The sequence below is a fragment of the Pleurodeles waltl genome, chromosome 1_2 (assembly GCF_031143425.1).
Source record: "Pleurodeles waltl isolate 20211129_DDA chromosome 1_2, aPleWal1.hap1.20221129, whole genome shotgun sequence".
Classification (NCBI taxonomy): domain Eukaryota; kingdom Metazoa; phylum Chordata; class Amphibia; order Caudata; family Salamandridae; genus Pleurodeles; species Pleurodeles waltl.
The window spans coordinates 806,912,644-806,937,846 of record NC_090437.1 but is presented as its reverse complement, the minus strand read 5'-3'; positions in this window follow the sequence as shown (position 1 = coordinate 806,937,846).

The window sequence follows — 25,203 nt, the reverse complement described above, 5'->3', positions numbered from 1 at the left end:
TACCATTGTGAAGCTACATATAGGTATTGACCTATATGTAGTGCAGGCATGTAATGGCGTCCCACACTCACAAAGTCTGGTGATTTGGTCCTGGACAGCGTGGGAGCCCCTTTGCTAGTGCAAGGGTGCCCTCACACTTAGTAACTTTACACCTTGCCTATAAATTACTTAAGGGCAGTGAAAAATGGCTGTAAAATAGTGTGTGCTCTATTTCATGCAGGCTGCAGTGGCAGTCCTGTGTAATAATTGTCTGAGCTCCCTATGGGTGGCAAAAGGAATGCTGCAGCCCATAAGGATGTCCTTGAACCCCAATGCCCTGGGTTCCTAGGTACCATATACTACGGACTTACAAGGGGGTTCCAGTTTACCAATTGGAAATGGTAAAGGAAGTCAGTAACCTATAGTAACAAATTTGGAAGTAGCGAGAGCATGAGCACTGAGGTTCTGGTTAGCAGAGCCTCAGTGACACAGTTAAGCACTACTGACAACACACACATAGGCCACAAACTATGAGCACTGGGGTCCAGACTAGCAGGATCCCAGTGAGACAGGCAAAACACACTGACATATAGGGTTTTCTCTATGAACACTGGGTTCCTGGCTAGCAGGATCCCAGTGACACAGTAAAAATACACTGACACACACTCACAAACAAGCCAAAAGTGGGGGTAACCATGCTAGAAAGAGGCTACTTTCTACCAGAAGGAGACTCAGAGAAGGTAAAATAGAAGTTTTGTATATGAGCGGATTCAGCTTATGGAGCTAGAAGGGTCCCAAGTGGGATGAGTGAGGGAAACACTGTTGAAGCTTACTTTTAATTTGATGTGCTTTTGGTGTGAGAACAACACACTTACTGCTCTCTCCAACTTAGCATACATACCACCTTTCAATATGACATCAGATGAATGGAGCTAGTTCCAGGCAACCATGAACCATGAAGTTCTTCATTTTCTGCTATAGAGCAGAGTAGGGAAATTTAGCGGAGTGAAGAATGCTCTGAAATGGCAAAAGTAACTACTAGAAATCAATAGTAAGACAAAGTAAAGTGTTTAGTAAAGTGTATCAAATAACATAAACATCCAGGTTTAACAAGAAACGTGCATGAACAACAATCTGCAGGTGTAGACAGGATCCCCAAATAGTACAAGAGAAAGTGAGAAGGGTGCACAATTAAAACAAATTAAGCTGCTTATAGGATCAGATCAAAATATTTTGAAATAGCTTGCAAAAAGAGTCTCTAACAGGGGTCAATTACAAAGAACTATCTCTGCTTAGGAAGAAGAGTCTTGATTTTCAGTACTCCTGGGTTTCTTTTTGTTATGCAAAGCCAACATGTGCTTGTCAATGTCAACCCTCTAATTGGAGGCTGCTAGCTCTACTTGACTGTTTTAAATCATGACAAAGTCCAGCAAAACAAATAGAAGCATTTGTCCCTGTATTCAGTTCAAATTTTTCAGGTTGGTGAATATATGCTTTCTGGTCACTCTTAAATTGTCCAGTCTGCAAAAGCCCGCATCTAGAATATCAGAGCAAGGATAGAAGTTGGAGGCAAGGTCTTTCACTCCCTATATCCCAGGCTCCAGTACTGATCGTAGTCCTCAATAGTGTGCTAGTTCTTCTGCAAAGATGCTTTCATCTGTTGACTGTATTTTGAACTGTGAGCCTGTATGTAAACCCATGTGTCTACCTCCTCCACCATCGAGAAGGCTTGAACAGCTCGATCCACACTACCACCGAGAGCCAGGTGCTGAAGGAGTGCTAGACACCGTTTGCTCTGGGTCCATAGTAGGCCAGGTCCAGGGACATCATGAGTAAGAAGACCTCAACCTCCACATACGTGCCCAGTAGCTCCTGCTTGCCCCAGAGCCCTCTCATTGGTGTTCTGACAAAAATTAAGCAGTTAAAAAGAGAATTTGTGATTCAGTTCAACTGACAGTGCTGTATAGGCATCCAAAGTATGGAGTGTTTCTTCCTGTGGTGAAACCAGATGTTGGAATACAGGCAATACAATGTCCCATTTTAAATGAAACTGAGATGAAATGTTAGGTTGAAAAGAAGGATCAGGTCAAAGTCCCACAGCAACCTCCAAAACACCTCTGATAAAATGTGACTTAAACAGAGAGATCTAACCTCATTAACATGACTATCTGTTGTGCTAGTCACCAAGAAAAGCACTTCATATGTGAGAAAGGACAGAGAAACTGAACAAAAAAAATTCAAACTGAGCCTGTCAAAGAGCAGACAATATCAGTGATGAATCTCAGAGAGGGGACAAAAGATGGTACATAGACAGAAAAAAGCTGAAAGTCATCTAGCTAAAGCCTCCAGATATGAAACCTTCCCCCACATCTCACAGAAAGCACAAACAATAGTCCATTATGCTTGCAACGAAGAAGGTGACTAGCCCAAAGGAGTACCATGCAGTAAAAAATACAAAACTTGCATTTTATCATCCATTTTAGGATGAATTCTATGTAACAAACAATACGAGTCAGTGTTGCAGAAAGATCTCTAAAGTTACATGCCAGCAAGATTGTTGATCGTCAAAGGTTACCTTTTGAGAACACCTTTTTTGTGTAATTCTATCCCCCAACCTCCAAGTTGCAAGGCAGTCTCTGACAGAGTGAGGAGAAGAAAGAGAGAACATTGAAATGTGAAAACCTATTGGAGATTTGGGGACCTCAGATGCCGTAGTGGACATCAAAGGTTGCCATTGCTACCAAGGAATAATGAGCTGCATTGTCACTACCACATTGTATACATTTGGCAAAACCTGGGAAAGGAATGGAATAAGAAAAAGGATATAAGAGGCCTTGAGTGCATGAAAAGGACTTTATGTCGGTCTCGCCTCCCCTTGCCAGCATGATTCAAAGTCTTGGAAGCAAGGTGTCATCCTCTTTGGCAAACAGGTCTGCCATTGAGCCTCTCCATACTGACACAATTTGCTGAAATAGGTTGTCGTAGACCCCTGTTATGGTAATGAGACAGCTTGATTTTTGGCGGCAGCACAACTGAGCATAGGGAACTAAGTCTGATCCCTCACTGTGTGACAGCTGATGGCCTAACCATTTCCAGCTAGCTAGCAGCAACTTACAAATACCACAGGTAGAAGTTATATCATTCTCATGCACAGAAACAGGACCTTGGTACAATAGGTTGTATTGAATCAACTGTGTCCCAGTCTAGGGAGCTTCAGATATTCTCTTAGCTATATCCTCTAACTGGTTTCCAAAGAACTGCTGTCCGAGAAAAGTGAGGTGAAAATGTTGACCTTTCGATGTCATATCCATCTTCTAAGAACATAGCAAGATGTGATACATAGGGTCTGTAGCAGATGCAACTTCAAAATAACAAATGTTGCTAAAAGTGATATTTGAAACTTGGTATCCCATATTTACCAGCAAGTGGAGGCCCACACCTGCCTGTTGAAAGTCATTCAGTAACATTTGTGCTATAAATGTACCATATACAGAGGTATGAAAATTAACATCCATAGCAGCATATGTCCATCTTACATTTTTTTGTCCATGGGATACATAGGACACTTGTGATATGGGGGTCACCAATGATTCGTGTATCATGCTAACCAGCATGGAATTCACTTTAGGACAGGGCGAAGTCTATCTCAAACCGTCCAAGGGGTAACATATTTCTAAAATATACTGAAAAGATTAGTTATCCACATGACTCCATTCTTTATTCAACACTGTATTTATTTTTACATACACAAAATGGCCCACAGATTAGAGGTAGGAAAATCTAGATTAGCACATAAATGCTGGGCACCTCTTCAAGCTGGTCCCCTTGTATATATAAGCAATCAGAAAAAGGCTTTGTCTCTTCACCCCTCTGACCATCTGGTGTAATTCAAAGTTATCAACTGTGCTAATAATTATTACCTGTACATATCCTTCTGACAAGATTGACTGTTAGGTATATCCTTTGTTCCAGCGTCCTCAACCAACTTCGGTGGAATAAAAGTGATGTCACTATGCCTCACAGTTACAGGACTTCAAATTTCAAGGCTACAAAGTCTAGCAAAAAAAGGGTAATTTAAAAAAAGCCTGTGACAAATTCCATTTACAGAGGTTGCAGATGGCCTCACCACCATATTAGAGGAGTGTCCTTTGTCCTTGTCTAATTCTACTCACACCCCAATCGACTCACCATGATCTAGTGTGTGTTCTGATGAAGCAAAACTGCTTAACCCCACTAAACCCACAGGCACTACTAGAAAAGGGAGTGTCAGATACCTTTCAAGTGCCATTGTAGGAAAATAATGGCGGTCATTCCAGGCGGGAACCGCCATTTGGCCGCTACGTGGCCAAAAGACCGCTGCCAGCATTACAACCTTCCCGCTGGGCCGGAGGGCGCTAACCATGTTAGCGCCCACCGGCCCAGCGGGAAGGAGGCCTGCAACACAGAAGCCGGCTCCGAATGGAGCCAGCGGTGTTGCGGCCGTGCGACGGGTGCAGTTGCACCCGTCGTGCTTTTCACTGTCTGCTAGGCAGACAGTGAAAAGCCGGCCGGGGCCCTGTTCGGGGGCCCCTGCACTGCCCATGCCAGTGGCATGGGCGGTGCAGGGGCCCCCAGGGGCCCCAAGACACCCGTTACCGCCAGCCTCTTCCTGGCGGTGACAACCGCCAGAAACAGGCTGGCGGTAAGGGGGTCAGAATCCCCATGGCAGCGCTGCTTGGAGTCCCGCTGAAGATCTCGTGGTAGAATGACGTAGTCAGGGAAACCGGGAAAGGAAAGAAGGTAAGGTAAGTTGTAACTCTGGATTTGCTTCTTGGACTGCTTTAGTGTGGTGAGAGGGTTGGGTGATAGAGTGCGGTGAAATAGTAAGGAAAAGGGTGTATTGGGAAAAGGGGGGGGGGTAACCAGATCGTGCAAGCACCTTAGAGGGCTAGATCCCTATGGAAGACACGTCAAACTCACATCACCTGTGTCAAAGGTAAGCGTGGATATTAGTAAAAAGGGGGTCACGCTTATCAAATAGTTCTCTCTTCCTCAAGCAAGCAACAACAACAGCAACTAAGGCAAACAGGTATGGGGAAATAATTCTATGATAATCTCTGCCAGTTATTCCCTCTTAGTCCCTTCCCGTCCTCCCTCTTCCTCCTTCACCCTTTTTCCTCTCGCTCTCTCTCTCCTCCTTCCCCACCAAAGCGTTTATCCCGCTTTGTAAGCAGGACCAAACCTGCTGGAGCCACACCCCTCCAGGGACATGGTGAAGTCTCTGCGTTTCTGGGCTTCCTTGCCCTCTGTCGAGGTTTTCCCTGGGAGTCAGCTATGCCAGGTGGCTCCGCTCTTCGTGTGGTCCTTTGCTCCATCTCTCACTTGCTTCTGCGTTTTCCCCTCTGTCTCCCCCTCTGCTCTCGCGTCTTCCTCGTCTGTCTCCTCTTCTGCTCTCGTGTCTACGTCCTCTCGCACGGACGTTCCGCCGGGTTTTGGACTATGGGAATCCGGATATCTGGATTCCCATGGTGTGTGCTTTCCTGTTCCACCCCTGCGGTGCCCCTGGGGTATCGGGCTACCTGGAGGCCACCATTGCTGGTAGCCGGATGTTCCAGCGCCCGGCTACATCTCCCTTCCCTAGAAAGGGACTGGTGGAGTTCCGCGCTTAAGGGTTAACGGGATAAGTAATCAGCCATTTATTGTTGGTCCCCCGGGATGTGACGTACCTGAAACGAAAAGAGTTGTAGCTCCATGAACCATCGCAGAATGCAGGAATTCGTGTTTTTGTTTGTAGACAACCAGGCGAGGGGAGCATGGTCAGTATATAAGAAAAAAGGATGTACATTTTCAATGGCCCATTTGATGGCTAAACACTCGCTCTCAATTATCGGATAACATTGTTCGCGTGGTAGATGTTTCCGGATAATAAACACTATAGGGTGGTTATGGCCTGCTTCATCTGTTTGGAAAAGTACTGCATCTATCCCTACATTGGAGGCATCAGTTTGTAAATGGAATGTTTTTGTAAAGTCCGGACAACGTAAGACGGGTTCGGTGGTGAGGCTGTTCTTTAAGGTATGAAAACTAGATAGTTGACCTTGGGTTAGGTTTGGTATTTTTGACAGTTGTCCTATTCATATTAGGTAGGTAAGAGGGGCCGCCAAAGTGGAATAGTTCGGTATGAATCGCCCATAATACCCTACCAAGCCTAGGAAAGATCGAAGTTCCCTCTTGGTGGCTGGGACCAGTACTTGGTGTATGGCCTCTACTTTGCTCTTTTGCGGTCGGATTTGTCCTTTGCCTATAAAATACCCAAGATACGCAATGTTATTGTAGGCCAGGTGACACTTGGCGGGGTTGGCCGCAAGGCCAGCAGAATATAACAAACCTGAATATTTTATCTAAGTGGTTAAGATGGTCTTCCCAAGGTTCGCTATAGACCACTGTATCGTCTATATAAGCTCCTGCGTATTTATAGTGAGGTCTCAAGAGTTGGTCCATTAACCTTTGGAAGGTAGCGGGAGTGCCATGCAACCCGAAGGGAAGCACAGTGAAATGGTATAGCCCTGAGGGTGTAGAAAAAGCTGTCCTTTCTCGATCTGCCAGGGCCAACAGTATCTGCCAATATCCCTTGGTCAGATCGAGGGTTGGCTTTACCTAGCCTTTCTAACAATTTGTCAACCCGAGGGATAGGTAGGTATCAAATTGGGATATTGCGTTTAGTCGCCGAAAATCAATACAGAAGCAAACCGAGCCACCTGGCTTTGGGACTAGTACAATTGAAGAACACTGGGGGCTGATGGATGGTTCAATAACCCCCATTTGGAGCATTTTCTCTACTTTCTCCACTACTACAATTTTTGGGGCTTCTGGGATACGATCGGGCAGAGGCGTACGATTTGGCCATCTGGTGTTTTGACCAGGTGTTGTGTCAGTGAGGTCCTCCCGGATTTCGAGGAAAAGAACCTCTCATGCTGTGTTAGAAGAGTGTTCAGTTGTTGTTGTTGCTTCTCTTGTAGTGTGGGACTGATTTGAGGTCTTTAGCTCCGAATCTGGAATAGTGGGGCATAGTTCTATGTCTAATGCTTTGTTAGGGGTTACCAGAAACCCTGTCGCTATTGGAGGAAGGGAGGTAGCTGGCTCTTCCCATTTTTTTAACAGGTTAATGTGGTAGATTTGTGTCCTGCTTGGGTTTTGCGATATCTCAACTAGGTAAGTGACAGGGGTTATTGCCTTCACTATTCTGTATGGGCCATGCCATTTAGCTAGTAATTTATTATCTGTGCTCGGGAGTAGAAGGATAACTTTATAGTCTGGTTGTAGTTGTTGCAATTTAGTACACTGATCATATTACCGTTTTTGTTTTCCTTGTGCCCTTTCCATATGTAATCGGACATCTTCCCAAACCGTTTGTAGCTGGGCTTTGAGTTGTTGAGTATACTCTAGTATGGGTCATCCCCCCTTCTTCCTCCCATAATTTTGCAGCCATATCTAGGAGGGTACGGGGTTGGCGGCCAAAGACCAATTTAAAGGGACTATGGCCCGTGGATACTTGTACATGGGTTGTTATTGCGTAGAGGATGACAGGTAATTTCTTATCCCAGTCCCGTCCCGACTCTGAGACAGTTTTTCTCAAAAGGGACTTCAGAGTGCGGTTATATCTCTCAACGAGACCGTCTGTTTGTTGATGGTACATTGAGGTTTTGAGCTGTTTGACTCCCAAGATTTGGCAGATTTGTGCCATTAAGTTTGACATGAATGGAGTCCCTTGGCCGGTCAGGATTTCGTTTGGGAAACCCACCCGGGAAAATAAACCAATCATAGCATGAGCCACATTCTTGGCTGTCCTGCGGGAGAGGGGTATAGCTTCAGGATATCTTGTGGCATAATCTACAAGGACCAATATATATGTATAGCCCTTTGTTGATGGAAGGAGGGGATCTACCTAATCCATTCCCAGCCTTGAAAGGGGATGTCTATTATAGTCAATGGCTGTAACTGTGCTTTTTTTTGGAGTCCTGGGTCTACCATCTGACATTTAGGGCATTGCATACAAAAACAACATATTTGGGAATTGACTCCTGGCCAGTAAAAATGTCGTAATAGATATTCTTCAGTTTTATCTCTACCATAATGGCCCCATCCGGGTTGACTATGAGCAAGGTGTACTACTTGTACTCGGTATGGCTCCAGTACGACTAGTTGCCCATTTTCGTGATTGTTATGATTGATGATTCTATTTTAGAGGCATTTTTGTAATAAAAATAAGGACCCACCTCACCAGTGATCTCTGATTTAGCCGCTTCCCGAGCATGCTGGAGGGAGAAGTCCTCTTGTTGGCTACTACGGAATGAAGGTAGAGGGGGAAAGGTTACACTCTGCACTTTTCTTGGGTCTTTATTCTCTTCCCTCACGAAATAAAGCTTTTTATTGTCTCTTTTCTCCCTCTTTCTAAGTCTATATCGTATGACTCCTGTTTCTATCAGGGTCTCCGAAAAGGGGGCCTCCGCCCACCATGACTCTTAGTCGATTCTTTTTCTCTACGCTCTGTAGTATGTCGGTGAAATGTACATAGTCTGTGCCCACAATGCATTCCTCTACCAGGTGGTCAATAACCCCCATTGTTACTGAATCCTGTTTCCCTTCCCATTTGAGGAGAACATAAACCAAGGGATAGTCCTTCATTTCCCCATGTATGCAGCAGATGGAAACTAGTTTTTTGGGATGTGGGACGCTGGGACAAACCAAGTCAGCCCTAATAACAGACTGGCTACATCCAGAGTCCACCAAGGCCCTAATGGTCTGGCCATTTACCGTTATCTCCTGAGTATATCTGGAGTTGTCTTTTCCCGTACATAGGACGCGCCCTCGGGTCATCCCGATCTCAATAGGTTCACCCTTTTCTTCTTTGTGGGGGCATAGTCGGGCTATAAGGCCCCACTCGCCGCAATTATAGCATTGAGGCTGTTGCATAAGATGCTTTTCAACTGTCCGAGGAGGGGGAGCTTCTTCGATATTCTTTCAAATAGTAAGACGGTAGGTTAGACCTGGGGGTCGATTAGTGGAACTCGTCAACTTGGAAGGTCCTGCTTTAACCTCGGATGACCGATGATACGCACAACCCAGGTCAATAGCCATGTTAGTATCTACATTGAGGTGTTGTCGGATTCAATTGCGGGTAAGGGAAGGGAGGGCCTCTAGATACTGTTCGAGATGAACAGCTTTTACAATGTCTTCCCGTTCCGTCCCAATCGGACCTAACCATTTAAGCCCTAGATCTTTTACTCTGTAATATATTGTCCTGGGGTCCTCTGAAGGTGACCATTTTGTCTTTCGGAATCTCAGTCGGTAATGTTCTGCATCATGTCCCACACGTTCTAGTATGCTCTTCTTTATTTCGTTATAGAGAGTGGTTCCATCTGGGTTAGCTGCCTGATAGGCGGTCTGTAATGTACCCGTTAGTAACGGAGCCACATATTGAGCCCATCGTTCCTCGGGCTATGTGGCAGACAAAGCCACTCGTTCCAAGTTTGTGAAAAACGCGTCGGGATCTTCCCCCTCCTGATATTTTTGGAGGACAGAGCTTGGGACGTTGGGGTGAACTTTGCTGGCAGCGATAGTATCTGTCAATCTTTGTAAGGCCGTCTGATGTACCAAATGATTATTTGGATAATGGTGGCCTGGATCTTCAAGACATTTTGGAGTGCTTCTCTATAGGCTTTGGCCTCTCTTTGTCGGGCTTCCCACACTACTTGAAGGTGGCATTGTCCTTCAGCCAGTTGTTGGACCATGTCCCCAATGGTTGGCTTCACTTCCATGGTATTATGGTGTTGGGTATGTCCTCCTGTACTCAGCCGCTACTTTCGAATCCCACTTCTAACACCGCTGTGGCAGTGGGCGTAGCGGTAAGGACATACGAGACAACTCGGGGTTAGAGGTTGTGAAAGCTGTGTATTTTATTGGTAATTTACAAGTCCTCTCTATCAGTCCATAAGTCTCTCTCTCTCTCTCTCTCTCTCTCTCTCTCTCTCTCTTTCTCTCTATCTCTCTCTCTCTCTCTCTCTCTCAGTGTAATAATCCTTTCTTTCCTCTTCTCTCTTCCAGGTCTTCTGGAGTCCCGCCGAAGATCTCGTGGTGGAATGGTGTCGTCAGGGAAACCGGGAAAGGAAAGAAGGTAAGGTAAGTCATAACTCTGGGTTTGCTTCTTGGACTGCTTTAGTATGGTGAGAGGGTTGGGTGAGAGAGTGCGGTGAAATAGTAAGGAAAAGGGTGTATTGGGAAAAGGGGGCGGTAACCAGATAGTGCAAGCACCTTAGAGGGCTAGATCCCTATGGAAGACACATCAAACTCACACCACCCATGTCAAAGGTAAGCGTGGATATTAGTAAAAAGGGGGTCACGCTTATCAAATAGTTCTCTTCTCCCTCAAGCAACAACAACAGCAACTAAGGCAAACGGGTATGGGAAAATAATTCTATGATAATATCTGCCAGTTATTCCCTCTTAGTCCCTTCCCTTCCTCCCTCTTCCTCCCTCAACCTTTTTCCTCTCTCTCTCTCTCCCTCCTCCTTCCCCACCAAAGCATTTATCCTGCTTTGTAAGCAGGACCGTACCTGCTGGAGCCACGCCCCTCCAGGGACGTGGTGGAGTCTCTGCGTTTCTGGGCTTCCTTGCCCTCCGTCAAGGTTTTCAACGGGAGTCAGCTGTGCCAGGCGGCTCCGCTCTTCGTGTGGTCCTTCACTCCGTCTCTCCCTTGCTTCTGCGTCTTCCCGCTCTGTCTCCTCCTCTGCTCTCGTGTCTTCCTCATCTGTCTCCTCTTCTGCTCTCGCGTCTTCCTCCTCTCGCCACGAATGTTCCGACGGGTTTTGGACTACGGGAATCCTGATATCCGGATTCCCGGGGTATCGGGCTGCCTGGAGGCCGCCATTGTTGGTAGCCGGGTGTTCCAGCGCCCAGCTACACTATAATTTCATATTTACACCTGCCTTAGTTTCAAAACTTGCAATCTCTACTAAGGAAAATTAGCCTGCATCAGCTGTACTTGATTCACAAGGTGACAGCTCTCTCCAGGAATCATACTTCAGAAATGCTGGTAGAGGTTTTGCTCCTGTCATATCTTAATAGATGAAACACATGATTACTATCATCCCAAAGTAATACCTGAACCCTATTGAAAATTGTCCCTCACATTTTAGCCTGCCAAATCAAAGGACTACAGCAATGTAACAGAGTCACCTTTACCCTCCCTTTACCTGCAGGAATCCTCATCAGAGTTCATTGTGTTTACTTCAAGAGAGTAATTTCAAACTCACCACCCTATCTAACAAGTAACATCATGGTGGGATCCATGACACCCACAACATCACAACTGCCTGGTTGAAGAAGTACAGAAGACAAGACAGGCATTCTGTTGATCTACACAAAATATATAAAACTCCATCCAGAAACATATTAATAAAACTCTAACCTTCCATTGCTTTTAGAAAGTATAGAAAGTATATGTCTTGAAGCAATATTGGATTCTTATGCAACTTATACAGTAATTATATATTTCATTTGTAAACTCTACATCCACTCTCTAAATCCCACTGTGCGCTAACCCTTTTCTTTGAACTCTAATTTGCACTTCATAAGAATAATACATTCACATATTCAAGGGATGGAAATCTCCCCCAACTTCTGTAAAAATGTATTTAAATATGGAGTGTTTTAGCTTCCTGTGTTTTCTTTGTTTTTCAATGACTGTCCCACCTGGGTGTGCAGTGCAAGGTAATGTGCTACTTTTAGGGGGGTTCAGTGGTAGGGTGCATTGTTTTAGTTCCACCCAATCGGGTGAATGATATTTACTTTTTGGTTGTGTCCTATGAATGGGAGGCACACAGCCGCTCTTACTCTGGTACTATGATCAATTTCTCAATTACAAAGTCAATTTAGGCCACTCCCACACCATCCAAAACAGGACCATCATTGTGCATGTTGTATTCAGGGTGATTTGCGCAAGGGATACTGTCAGTTTTCACTTACACTGAGGTAAGGGAATACAGGGATAGGAAGAAAGAAACATCCATACAGCTCAAAGGAAAATATCCTCCACAGGCTTTTTTGAGTGTTGATAAAATCTTACTCTACCGGGTAGTAAAACAGGCAGAAGAGGCAATTTTACCTTCTGGGCCACTGGACTTTGGGGGTCATTCTGACGGGCCAGGGTCGGCGGGAGCACCGCCGACAGACCGGCGGTGCCCCACAGGGCATTCTGACCGCGGCGGTTCGGCCGCGGTCAGATGCTTGAAACCGGCGGTCTCCCGCCGGTTTCCCGCTGCCCTGCAGAATCCTCCATGGCGGCGGAGCGCGCTCCGCCGCCATGGGGATTCTGACACCCCCTACCGCCATCCTGTTCCTGGCGGGTCTCCCGCCAGGAACAGGATGGCGGTAGGGGGTGCCCAGGGGCCCCCGTAAGAGGCCCCACAAAGTATTTCAGTGTCTGCTTTGCAGACACTGAAATACGCATCGGGTGCCACTGCACCCGTCGCACCTTCCCACTACGCCGGCTCAATTCTGAGCCGGCGTCCTCGTGGGAAGGTTGATTTGCCCTGGGCTGGCGGGCGGCCTTTTGGCGGCCGCCCGCCAGCCCAGGGCAAATCCCAAAATACCCTCAGCGGTCTTTCGACCGCGGAGCAGTATTTTGGTGGGGGAAGTCTGGCGGGCGGCCTCCGCCGCCCGCCAGACTTAGAATCACCCCCTTTATTTCTTAATCCCAATCCACCAACGTTTACCCTAGGGGCAGAAACATGTATGTGTTCTACTGATTAAAATGTGGAAACCTGCCTACTCCTAAAAACCTTTGGACACATTCTTTCCTAAAAAAAAGTCATTTGTTTGCATCCACAAGTCTATTACCATTACATGGGTGCAGATTTATGACTTACAAAGGCTTCCAAATGTGAGCTTAGAAGCCTGATAGAGATGCAGGTTTCCTTGCATACCTCTGTTTAATGTTTATCCTGATAACTGGCAGATGTTGGCCTTATGGAAAACATCTGAACAAACTATCTCAGTGGAGCTTAATGAATAAGTTGTTCAGAAAACTCAGGGATTTATGGGGCCATTTGAACAAATCATTTTTGCTCTCAGAAATGGCCTGGGTCACCATATTCCAACAACAATAATGTTTTTACATGTGCACAGATCACAAATTCTGAAATGGTAACACATTGCCCAGTTGCAATTTATGTTTGTGATTCGGTATTTGGAAGGGATGTATTAAGAATGTCCCTTTAAATACAAAATTGCAGTGGTATGTATGAATGTTTTGTGATCGAATTATGGTTGCAAAACATTCATTTTCTATGGACAGCTCTAAGGAGGTGATAATCATTTGCAAATGTGAAGGGATCCCCAAGGGACCCCTCTCATTTGTGAATGTTGAATCAACATTTTTTAGGACCATGGAGTGGTTCATGTCACAGGATAGAAAGGAGCTGAAATGATTGTCCATGTCTTTTACCTCCAAAGCCCAAATGTAAAGACAGAAGGGGTTCCAGTTCCAAAGACGGTTGCAGTGGTTGAGTAGTGAGTATGAATTGGGTTATGAATAGCAATTATTTTAATTCAGAGTTTGTTATTGTGTTGAAGTTTTCTGTCTTGGTAAGGTTGACAGAGTATATGTTTAAGCTCTTGATGTTAAGCAGCTGAAGGTGTTATCGAACTCGGAATAGTCTAAGATCCCTGGATAGTTGAGATAGTTGAGAAATAATAAGTTGCAATGTAATTTGCCTGCTAAGGTTTTGTGGTGCAGATTCATGAGGTACCATCAACTGCACATTTGAGCCACAGAAAGTGTCAATTTGTTGTGAATGTACTAATATTGAATGGTGTTAGTGGAACCTATTGTGCAAAGGGGAAAATATATCACTCAGGGTGATTTCCCACTGGTTGAAATTTCATCTGTCTGTGTATGAGGAAGTCAGAGGGTGTCTAGGTTGTGATTTCCAAACTGATTCTCCTATGAATGAACTACTTTGGATTCTTCAGTGGGACAGACAAAAGTTGTTCGTTAATTGTGCTTGCTGAAAGTGTTAGAATTCTGTGTGTGAAAAACTTTTAAAGGAGGGTGGACTACTGCAAGGAGTGAAGAACTACGTCAGAATGTGCCATGCTAGGATAATTCAGTTGGTGTGTAGAGCCTTGCGGAGACTGGTTGAGGAGTTACCAACTGCTAAGCTTCAATAGACTTCTAAAAATGGGATTATATCAGGATCAGAGAAAATTATTGAAATATATGGAGTTATAAATTGGACAAAAACATTAAAATGTATTAAATTGATATTTACTCATTTATTGTTAAATTATTGCAATCATGAAATGTTTTAAAGCTCTTACAGATTTGATGAGGGGTGATGTGCAGGTCTCTGTTTGGGAGAGTGAAGTGGCTCCACTGGAAGGTACGCCGGGTCATTATATGCAACAAATGTAGGGATTCATATATTTTTGTGGATTCGTCAATGGAACAAGATCACTGAAAATGAAGGACCATTCATATTTCCACAATATGGTACTTTTATGGAAGAAGTTACACAAAATGAAGCCGCCACGTAGACCTACACAGTACGAAGCATTCAATGCTTGGAAGTGAGAAGCTCATGCAAAAGAAATGACACAGAAAACTAAAAATAATTACAAATAATTTTCTAGGCCCAAGGCTATAGTAGAAGACTAGGGATAAACTTTCTAGGAGAAGACAGAGCAGGAATACATCACGAAGACTAATTTATTTATATATTGAATTAAATAACTTCAAGGTAATCACCAAGGTGGTCATTACAACCCTGGCGGACGGTGTTAAAGCGGCGGTAAGACCGCCAACAGGCCGGCAGAAAAAAAATTGGAATTACGACCGTGGCTGAAACCGCCAACAAAGACAGCCACTTTAACACTCCGACCGCCACGGCGGTACAGACAAACAGCTTGGCGGTCACCGCCAACAGACAGGCGGAAGACAAAGTACCGCCCACAGTATTACAACCTACCAATCCGCCACCTTTTCCGGGGTGGATTCACTGCGGACAAAAACACGGCGGAAACAGGACTTCGAAGGGAAAACGCTCACCTCTACACACCCCACGAGGAATCCGGACACCATGGAACCTGAGCTGCACATCCTTTTAGCCCTCATCTTCTTGCTCCTCTACCAGGAGCACGAACGCCGGCGGCGAAGACAACGGTGAGTACTGCACCTACGACACAGGGGAGGGGAGGGAAAATACAGGGACACACACACGCAACACCCCCACCCCCATCCTCACCCACTACAACACACACACTAATACATATTTATACATTATAGTTACACCCCCCAACCCCCCTGGAAGAATGCAAAGACAAAAGGAAATGAGTGTAACCATTGTAATATATTAAAATCAAGTACGCAAAAATATATATATACACCATAAACAAAATATACACCAAGCTTAGTAGTCCAGGTAGTGCTCCAATGAAGTCCGTGGAACACTGGGCCCACACGGTATGGGCGAGGCCCACACAAAATCCCCGACCATGATGGAGAGAACACTGCAGGGGCATCAGAGAGCAAGAAAACAGGCACCTCAGGGGGAGGGAAAGGGGGGGCACCTCAGCCGGTTGAGTGCACAACGCCAAATCCACAAGGGGGCCACATGCCCACTGTTCAATCCTGGGGAGTGCAAAGCCACATTTTCTCAAGTCTATACAGTGGGTGGGTTGCCCACTGTTCAATCCTGGGGAGTGCAAAGCCACAGTCTCTCAAGTCTATACAGTGGGTGGGTTGCCCACTGTTCCATCCTGGGGAGTGCAAAGCAACAGTCTCTCAAGTCTATACAGTGGGTGGTGTGCCCACTGTTCAATCCTGGGGAGTGCAAAGCCACAGTCTCTCAAGTCTCTACAGTGGGTGGTTTGGCCACTGTGCAATCCTAGGGAGTGCAAAGCAACAGTCTCTCAAGTCTCTACAGTGGGTGGTTTGCCCACTGTGCAATCCTGGGGAGTGCAAAGCCACAGTCTCTCAAGTCTCTACAGTGGGTGGTTTGCCCATTGTTCAATCCTGGGGAGTGCAAAGCCACAGCCTCTCAAGTCTCTACAGTGGGTGGGTTGCCCACTGTTCCATCCTGGGGAGTGCAAAGCCACAGTCTCTCAAGTGGATGACAGTCTCCACTGGTTCTGGAGGGGGCATGGTGCCTAGAGTGCTTCATCATGCTAAGCACAGAGGTAGTGGATGAGAGTCTCCACTGGTTCTGGAGGGGGCATGGTACCTAGAGTGCTTCATCCTGCTAAGGACAGAGGTAGTGGATGCCTTTCTCCACTGGTTCTGGAGGGGGCATGGTGCCCAGAGTGCTTCATCCTGCTAAGGACAGAGGTAGTGGATGACAGTCTCCACTGGTTCTGGAGGGGGCATGGTGCCTAGAGTGGTTCATCCTGCTAAGGACAGAGGTAGTGGACGACAGTGTCCACTGGTTCTGGAGGAGGCATGGTGCCCAGAGTGCTTCATCCTGCTAAGGACAGAGGTAGTGGACGACAGTCTCCACTGGTTCTGGAGGGGGCATGATGCCCAGAGTGCTTCATCCTGCTAAGGACAGAGGTAGTGGATGACAGTCTCCACTGGTTCTGGAGGGGGCATGGTGCCTAGAGTGCTTCATCCTGCTAAGGACAGAGGTAGTGGATGGCAATATCCACTGGTTCTGGAGGGGGCTCTGTGCCCAGATTGCTTCATCCTGCTTGTGACGGACTCAGTAGCGTCAGTGCCCATGGCACTCATGGGCCAGCAGTGCTTGTGGCGGCGGTGCCCTGTTCAGCGGTGCTTGTAGCGGCCGTGCCCTGTTCAGCGGTGCTTGAGGCGGCGGTGCCCTGTTCAGCGGTGCATGAGGCGGCGATGCCCTGTTCAGCGGTGCTTGTAGCGGCGGCGCCCTGTTCAGCGGTGCTTGTGGTGGCGGTGCCCTGTTCAGCGGTGATTGAGGCAGAGGTGCCCTGTTCAGCGGTGCTTGTGGCGGCGGTGCCCTGTTCAGCAGTGCTTGTAGCGGTGGTGCCCTGTTCAGCGGTGCTTGAGGTGGCGGTGCACTGTTCAGCGGTGCTTGTGGCGGCGGTGCCCTGTTCAGCGGTGCTTGTAGCGCCGGTGCCCTGTTCAGCGGTGCTTGTAGCGGCGGTGCCCTGTTCAGCGGTGCTTGAGGCGGCGGTGCCCTGTTCAGCGGTGCATGAGGCGGCGATGCCCTGTTCAGCGGTGCTTGTAGCGGCGGCGCCCTGTTCAGCGGTGCTTGTGGTGGCGGTGCCCTGTTCAGCGGTGATTGAGGCAGAGGTGCCCTGTTCAGCGGTGCTTGTGGCGGCGGTGCCCTGTTCAGCGGTGCTTGTAGCGGTGGTGCCCTGTTCAGCGGTGCTTGAGGTGGCGGTGCACTGTTCAGCGGTGCTTGTGGCGGCGGTGCCCTGTTCAGCGGTGCTTGTAGCGCCGGTGCCCTGTTCAGTGGTGCTTGAGGCGGCGGTGCCCTGTTCAGCGGTACTTGAGGCGGCGGTGCCCTGTTCAGCGGTGCATGTAGCTGCGGTGCTCTGTTCAGCGGTGCTTGAGGCGGCGGGCTCCTTTGCAGTGACTCAGCTGCTGGCGGTCCTCTCTGTCCCAGCGGGGCTTGTGCTGGCGGTCCTCTCTAGCCCAGGGGGCTTGTGCTGGCGGTCCTCTCTGTCCCAGCGGGTCTTGTGCTGGCGGTCCTCTTTGTCCCAGCGGGGCTTATGCTGGCGGTCCTCTCTAGCCCATCAGGGCTTGTGCGGCGGTCCTCTCTGTCCCAGCGGGGCTTGTGCTGGTGGTCCTCTCTCGCCCAACGGGGCTTGTGCTGGCGGTCCTCTCTAGCCCAGCGGGGCTTGTGCTGGCGGTCCTGTCTAGCCCAGCGGGGCTTGTGCTGGCAGTCCTCTCTAGCCCAGCGGGGCTTGTGCTGGCGGTGGCCTCCTGGGCAGTGGGGATGATGGCGGTGGCCTCCTGGGCAGCGGGGATGATGGCGGTCTCCTCCGCCGTGCTGCTCTTCCCAGACTTTCCGGGTTTCTTGTGGCCCTTCCCCACCTTGGAAGGTGTCGCAGCTGACTCCACACTCCCACCGGGACCCCTGGGAGCGGCTTTGGTGGCTAGAGTCTTCCCCCTCTCCCACCGGGCACTGGCCAACTTTTGATGCTTGACAGGTGGGGGATTGTCCATGCTGTGGCTCCGTGCCACAATGGCTGCCCTGGTGGCTGGTGCACTCCAGATTCCTGTGACTACAGGCACCACTGGTCCCGGAGATGTTGTGGCTGAGGTGCTAGGTTGGGACCTGGAGAGTCGGGCCCTAGGAGACGGACGGGGTGGGGGATATCTGGGAAAGAGGTCAAGGTTGGACAGGAAACGTTTTTTGGAGACACTGGGACGGGTAGATGGAGGGAGTTTGGGAGTGGAGGAAGAGGTTGTGGTTGTAGGAGGTGTTTGTTTGGTGACTTTGGGTGAAGGTTCATGCGCTGGAGGCTGTCGTGAGGTGGATGGCTGTTGGGTGGGTGTGTGCCTGCGTTTGTGTATCTTGAGAGGTGGCGTCACAGACACACTGGGAGAGGACACAGGGGACGTGTGAATGGCAGTGGGGGTGGTGACTGCACGTGGGTGTGGTGGTGGGTGTGCTGGTGATTGCAGTAGTTGCTGTAGATGTAGTGCATGCAGGTGTGAGTGTAGACGAGACTGGGAGGGAGGAGGGAGACGAGGAGGAGGGGGACACAGTGGAGGCAGTGGATGTTGGTGTGTCTGCATGTGTGTGATGCTTGCGTGAGTGCCTGTGGGATGTGTGGTGCTTATGTTTGCCTGAGCTTCCCTTGTGTGTTGACGTGTGTGCATGCTGGTCTGAAGGTGTGCTTGGGATAGGCTGGGGTACAGGGGATTGGGTCTGGGTGGAGGAAGTTGGAGGGGGGAGGCTAGAGACAGGGACAATGGCTGCCATCAGTGCTGAGGCCAGAGTCTGAAAAGCTCGCTGAAGGGCCGCCTGACCAGAATGAATGCCCTCCAGGAATTGGTTTGTTGCAACTGCCTTTCGACACCCTGTATGGCATTCAAAATGGTAGACTGCCCAACAGTGAGGGACCTGAGGAGGTCAATGGCCTCCTCAGTGAGGGCAACAGGGGTGACTGGGGCAGGGGCTGAGGTGCCTGGGGTGAAGGTGATGCCCACCCTCCTGGGTGAGCGGGCACGGGGCAAAGGCTGAGGGGCTGCTGGGAGGGCGGTGCTGGTAGGGGGGGTGGCGGCTGTACCTGTAGATGCGGGGGGCACAGATGTTGCCGCCACCACAATGAAGCTCCCATCATAGGATGAGTCCGTGTCGCTGGTGTCAGCTCCTGTCCCCGCCGTTGAGCTCCCCTCGCCCTCCGTCCCACTAGTGAACTCCGAGTCCGTTGACTCGCCCTCCAGGGCCATGTGGGATGCAGCTCCCTCGTGCTCCGGTGCCACTGCTCCTCCACCTGATGATGCTAATGCACACAAGAACAGGGAGACCACAAAAAGGGGGACGACGACAGAAGAAAGACATGTTCAGTGCATGCATTACCGCTACCGTTGGCGGACACGACAGACACAGAAGCCCCCTGCACTACACCGCGCTCTTGGGCTCCACTGTTCAATCTGTGGGAAATGGCCTACTAGGCTATGGATGACATCTGCAAACATGGATGACACAGGGGCCTGACTAGGTGTACTTGGCACTCTACAGAGGTGGGGTGGGGTGCCACATGGCCTGCCTTATGGAGGGACCTTGCCTACTAAACTCGCCCTGGCCTAGGGAAACCCACAGCCCACCTCCACCATCCAGACACCTCCACTGAGCGCAAAATCAGCAGGATGAGAGTGTACTCACCCCCTTGTGGCTGCTGTGATGCCCTCAAGCGCCCATCCAACTCCGGATACGTCACTGCCAGGATCCTGAACATCAGGGGGGTCATGGTGCAACGGGCCCCCCTCCCACGTTGGGAGGCCATCTCCAGCTGAGCCTCTGCCGTCTTCTTGCACCAGCGGCGAATGTCCTCCCATCTTTTCTGGCAGTGGGTGCTCCGTCTGTGGTAGACCCCCAGGATCCGGACGTCCTTGGTGATGGCACGCCAAATATATTTTTTCTGGTGGGCGCTGACCAACATGAATTGTACAGGGGGAAGAGAAACTTATTACCAACTGCACCGTCACAGTCATTGGCCCCCATCCCTACCCTTGCCATGTGGCACATGCACTCACCGTTGTTTCATGCACGCCGCAATCTCCCCCCCCCTTCTTACATCCACCCCACTCCACACAGGCATAGCCCATACAGCATGCTCCCAGTGTACTTACCTTTTTGTCTGGAGGACCGTAGAGTAGCGTGTACTGGGGGAGGACCCCATCCACGAGTTTCTCCAACTCCTCCGATGTGAAGGCAGGGGTCCTTTCCCCAGACATTCAAGCCATTGTCTCTTAAAGACCGAGGTCACAGCAGCACTTGCAGTGTAGGTCCTCTCCTGTCAAAGATCAGGTATCGAGTGATTGAACAGATAGAAGATGGCGGTCACGTCCGCGGTGGTGCGTACCGTCACCGCCGGCATACATCGTCATTGGCTCCTGGGACCCATAGGGTCCAATGTTAACCAATGCAGCATTGCGCCGCAGTGTTCGACCGCCTACCGCGACGGTGTACAACACCAGCGCAGTTACCTCACATCCCATTGTCCCACTTTACAGGTCAGGCAGCCGCCATTTCAGGGGCCCACATGGCTTCATTTTTAACTGCGTCACACATACCTGGGCCTAGACTCAACACACATACAGGCCACTTTTCAGATTTGTGTTCTGTGTAAGCTGTGGGTACGTACCTATGAGTTGTTTGACTCTGTGCTCGCTGTTGTCCTTCATAAGCACCGTTCGCCGGGACATGTGAGGAGATGGCGGCATCCTCCGGTGTACAGACCGCTGGTGGACCTGTCGACAATGGAGGAAAGACATGTGATCATCACATACAGGCTTGACCGTGCCACAATCAAGGAACTGTGTACCCACCTGGAGCCAGACCTGATGTCAGCTATCCGCCATCCCACAGATATCCCCCCTCAAGTGCAGGTACTGTCAGTGCTCCATTTCCTTGCAAGTGGGTCATTTCAAACAACAGTGGCCATAGCATCAGGGATGTCCCAGCCTATGTTTTCAAATGTGTTGTCCAGAGTGTTGTCTGCCCTGCTGAAACACATGCGGAGCTACATCGTTTTCCCTCAGGTGGACGATTTGCTACAGTGAAAGGTGATTTCTATGCCCTGGGACATATCCCCAACATCATAGGTGCCATTGATGGGACCCATGTGGCTTTGGTCCCCCCGCAGGAGTGAACAGGTGTACAGAAACCGGAAGAGTTCTCATTCCATGAATGTGCAGATGGTGTTTTTGGCAGACCAGTACATCTCCCATGTGCATGACGCCTACATCCTTTGGAATAGCAGCATCCCTTATGTGATGGTTCAACTCCAGAGGCACCATTAGGTGAGCACATGGAAGCAAGACAGTGAGAATGGTTGTCTGGGTCTGGGGTTATCCCTACAGGTTAGTGTGTGTCTAACAGTTGTCCCTCGCCATTTGCAGGTGACTCTGGTTACCCCAACCTGTCATGGCTACTGACCCCAGTGAGGAATCTGGCTACTGACCCCAGTGAGGAATCCCAGGACAAGGGCAGAGGAACGCTACAATGAGGCCCCTGGGCGAACACGCAGATAATCGAGCGGACCTTCGGCCTCCTGAAGGCCAGGTTCAGGTGCCTCCATATGACAGGTGGATCCCTATTCTACTCACCAAAGAAAGTGTGCCAGATCATCATGTCCTGCTGTATGCTTCACAACTTAGCTTTGCGACGACAGGTGCCTTTTCTGCAGGAGGATGGTCCAGATGGCGGTGTTGTTGCAGCTGTGGAGCCTGTGGACAGTGAAGACGAGGAAGCAGAAGAAGAGGACATGGACAACAGGGACTCGGTGATCCTGCAATATTTCCAGTGAGACACAGGTAAGAATACAAACCTGCCTACTACATGTACTTTAACACTACTACCTCTCTACTGTCTGTCGTTTTCACCCAGTGTGTGGTCACTGAGTTGTCACTTCCCCTGACGATTTCACAGATGTGGGTCCCTCTGTGTGACATCTGCTTTGATTCCTCATGGACTAGATCTGTCTGACATAGGCATGTTGACATTACAATTGAAAGAGCTTTATGCCACAGTAATTGCTAATACACTATTCCGAAATCACAGACTGGCTCCAGATTGTTTTGTGCTTCAAGGGTGTTTATTTAAGTGCAAAATATTGGAGGGGGTTGCAAAATGGTGAGGGGTTATGGTGGAGGAATGTCCATGGCAGAGTCCAGTCTATTAGTCTCACAGGTGCATTGCCCAAATGGGCATAGGAAGTGGCGCTGGGGCAGTTTAAGGATGGACAGGGTGACAAAGTGGGACAGAAGGATGACATTCAGGGTGGTCTCATTTCTTTACGGGGGTCTTGGCATCGTTCTCTGTCTTTGTCCTGGATCTCAGGGACCGTTTGCGGGGTGGTTCTCCCTCTGCAGGGGGTGGGGTGCTGGTGTGGTGGTCCTGTGGCGGTGCCTCCTGTCCACTAGCGCCGGCGGACGTAGTGGGCAGTTCATCGTCCAGGCTAGTGTCAGGGGCCCCTTGTTGTGCCACAGTGTCCCTCCTGGTGTTGAGTACTTCCTTCAGCACCCCTACGATGGTGCCCAGGGTGGAATTGATGGATCTGAGTTCCTCCCTGAAGCCCAAATACTGTTCCTCCTGCAGGCACTGGGTCTCCTGAAACTTGGCCAGTACCATTGCCATTGTCTCCTGGGAGTGGTGGTAGGCTCCCATGATGGAGGAGAGGGCCTCGTGGAGAGTGGGTTCCCTTGGCCTGTCCTCCCCCTGTCGCACAGCAGCCCTCCCAGTTCCCCTGTGTTCCTGGGCCTCCGTCCCCTGGACCTTGTGCCCACTGCCACTGCCACTGCCCCAAGGTCCCTGTTGTTGTTGGGGTGGTGGGTTAGCCTGGGTTCCCTGTAGTGGTGGACACACTGCTGATTGACGTGTCCTGGGGACAGAGGTGTGGGCCCGCTGGGTGGGTGCTGTGCTGGTGTTTCCAGAGGGGGGAAGCTCTGTAGTGGCCTGTGACTGTGTGATGGGAACCGACTGTCCCGAGGTCCCCGATGGGCCGGGCTGGTCATCTAGACCCAGTTGGACAGAGCTGCTGCCATCACTGTGGGCCTCTTCTGTTGGTGGTGTGGACATGTGTGGACCCTCCTGTCTGCTGACGTTGGGTAGGGGTCCTGCAGGGGTATAAAAGGATGTTTATTACATCTGTGTGTGCCATGGTGTGCAATGGGTGGGTGACCGTGTACCCCAGTGCTTGCATTCCTGTGTGGGACCTTGTGTGATGATGGTTTAGGGGGGTGTATGGGTTTGTGCAGTGGGCATTCATTGGTGATGGGTGTCCATGCTTTGGTGTTGCATGCTGGGCTTGGTGTTGGGATGTGTGGTTTGTGATGTTGGGACATGTGTGAGGAGTTGGAGTGATGGGGTGAGGGTGGGGGTATCTGATGGCATGCAGGTAGGGTGGGGGATGTAATAGTTAAGATTTGACTTACCAGAGTCCGTTCCGCCATCTACTCCTGCGAGGCCCTCAGGATGCAGAATCGCCGAGACCTGCTCCTCCCATGTTGTTAGTTGTGGGGGAGGAGGTGGGGGTCCGCCGCCAGTCCGCTGAACCGCAAAGTGGTGTCTTGAGACCACGGAACGCACCTTACCCCGTAGGTCGTTCCACCTCTTCCTGATGTCATCCCGATTTCTTGGGTGCTGTCCCACTGCTTTGACCCTGTCCACTATTCTTCGCCATGGCTCCATCTTCCTTGCAATGGAGGTGTGCTGCACCTGTGATCCGAATAGCTGTGGCTCTACCCGGACGATTTCCTCCACCATGACCCTGAGCTCCTCCTCCGAGAACCTGGGATGTCTTTGCCGTGCCATGGGGTGGTGTGGGTGATGTGTGGGGTGGTGTGTGTGGTGATAAGTGTGCTGATATGTAGTGGGGTGTTGTGTGAGGTGCGTGGAAGTTATGTGGGTGATGGTCTGGTGTGCCTGTGGATGCTAGTATTGTTGATGGTGGTGTCTCTCTCTGTGCTTCTTTCTCAATTGTTGTCGTAGGGGTTTGTGGGTGATGTGGGTGTGTGTTTTATATTGTATTGGGTGTGTGGGAGTGGTGTGTGTATGTGTATCAGGTGTGTGTATTTTGAATTGTCCAATGTGGCTGTGTTTTGTATGTATGTGTGTATTTTGAGCACGGCGGTGTGTACCGCCAATGGAATACCGCGTTTGAAAGACCGTCACGTGGATTCGTGTGTCGTGATAGTGTGAGCGTATTTCTGTTGGTGTGATGGTGGAGGTTTTGTTTTCGCCAGTTTATCACTGACCTTTGGTGTGGCGGACTTGTGTGGGTGTCTGAATTTTGGCGGATTCCGTGCTGTGGGTCATAATAGCTGTGGCGGATTTCCGCAGCCATGGCGGTGTGTTGGCGGTCTTCTGCACGGCGGTAAGCAGCTTTTACCGCCAATGTTGTAATGAGGGCCCAAATGTTTTGCTTGTTTTTACACAAGCACACATCAACACAGAATAGTGAGCCTGCCTGTTTCTATATTCAATGCAAGGTCTGACTGTAGACAAATATGTGTATCCTTATCAAGGCTAAATGCAGAATTGATATTATTGTCACACTACTAGTTATTTTATTAGCATTTCTATTTTTGCTCGTTAGAATGAACTTTACCACACGGATACAACCTGAAAAATGAAGAGGAACTAAAAATTCTTCTTTTATGGATGTTTCAAAAGACAATATCTGAACTAATGTTTCCTCTAGATTAGTTCAGAAATATACTCAAGCTTTAGACACTAATGATTGCTGTATGTGTGCACACTTACCTTCTTCAGCTGTAGAAGATGTAATGTATCACCACTTTCCTTTCCACTTTCATAAGCAATTACATATTTTACTTAGTTTGTTTTATGGACAGAAACATTTTGCATATTAGTTTTTTCAATGTTGATATGATTCTTTCTAAGGTTCCCCTTCAGAAATGAATGAATCCTCATCCACAAGCAAAAGACATGGAAAATGCATGGTATTTCTTTAAGCCCTCAGCATCGACAAAGTAAGGCATATGAAAAGAACCTGATCTGTTTAATGAGACCCGTGGAA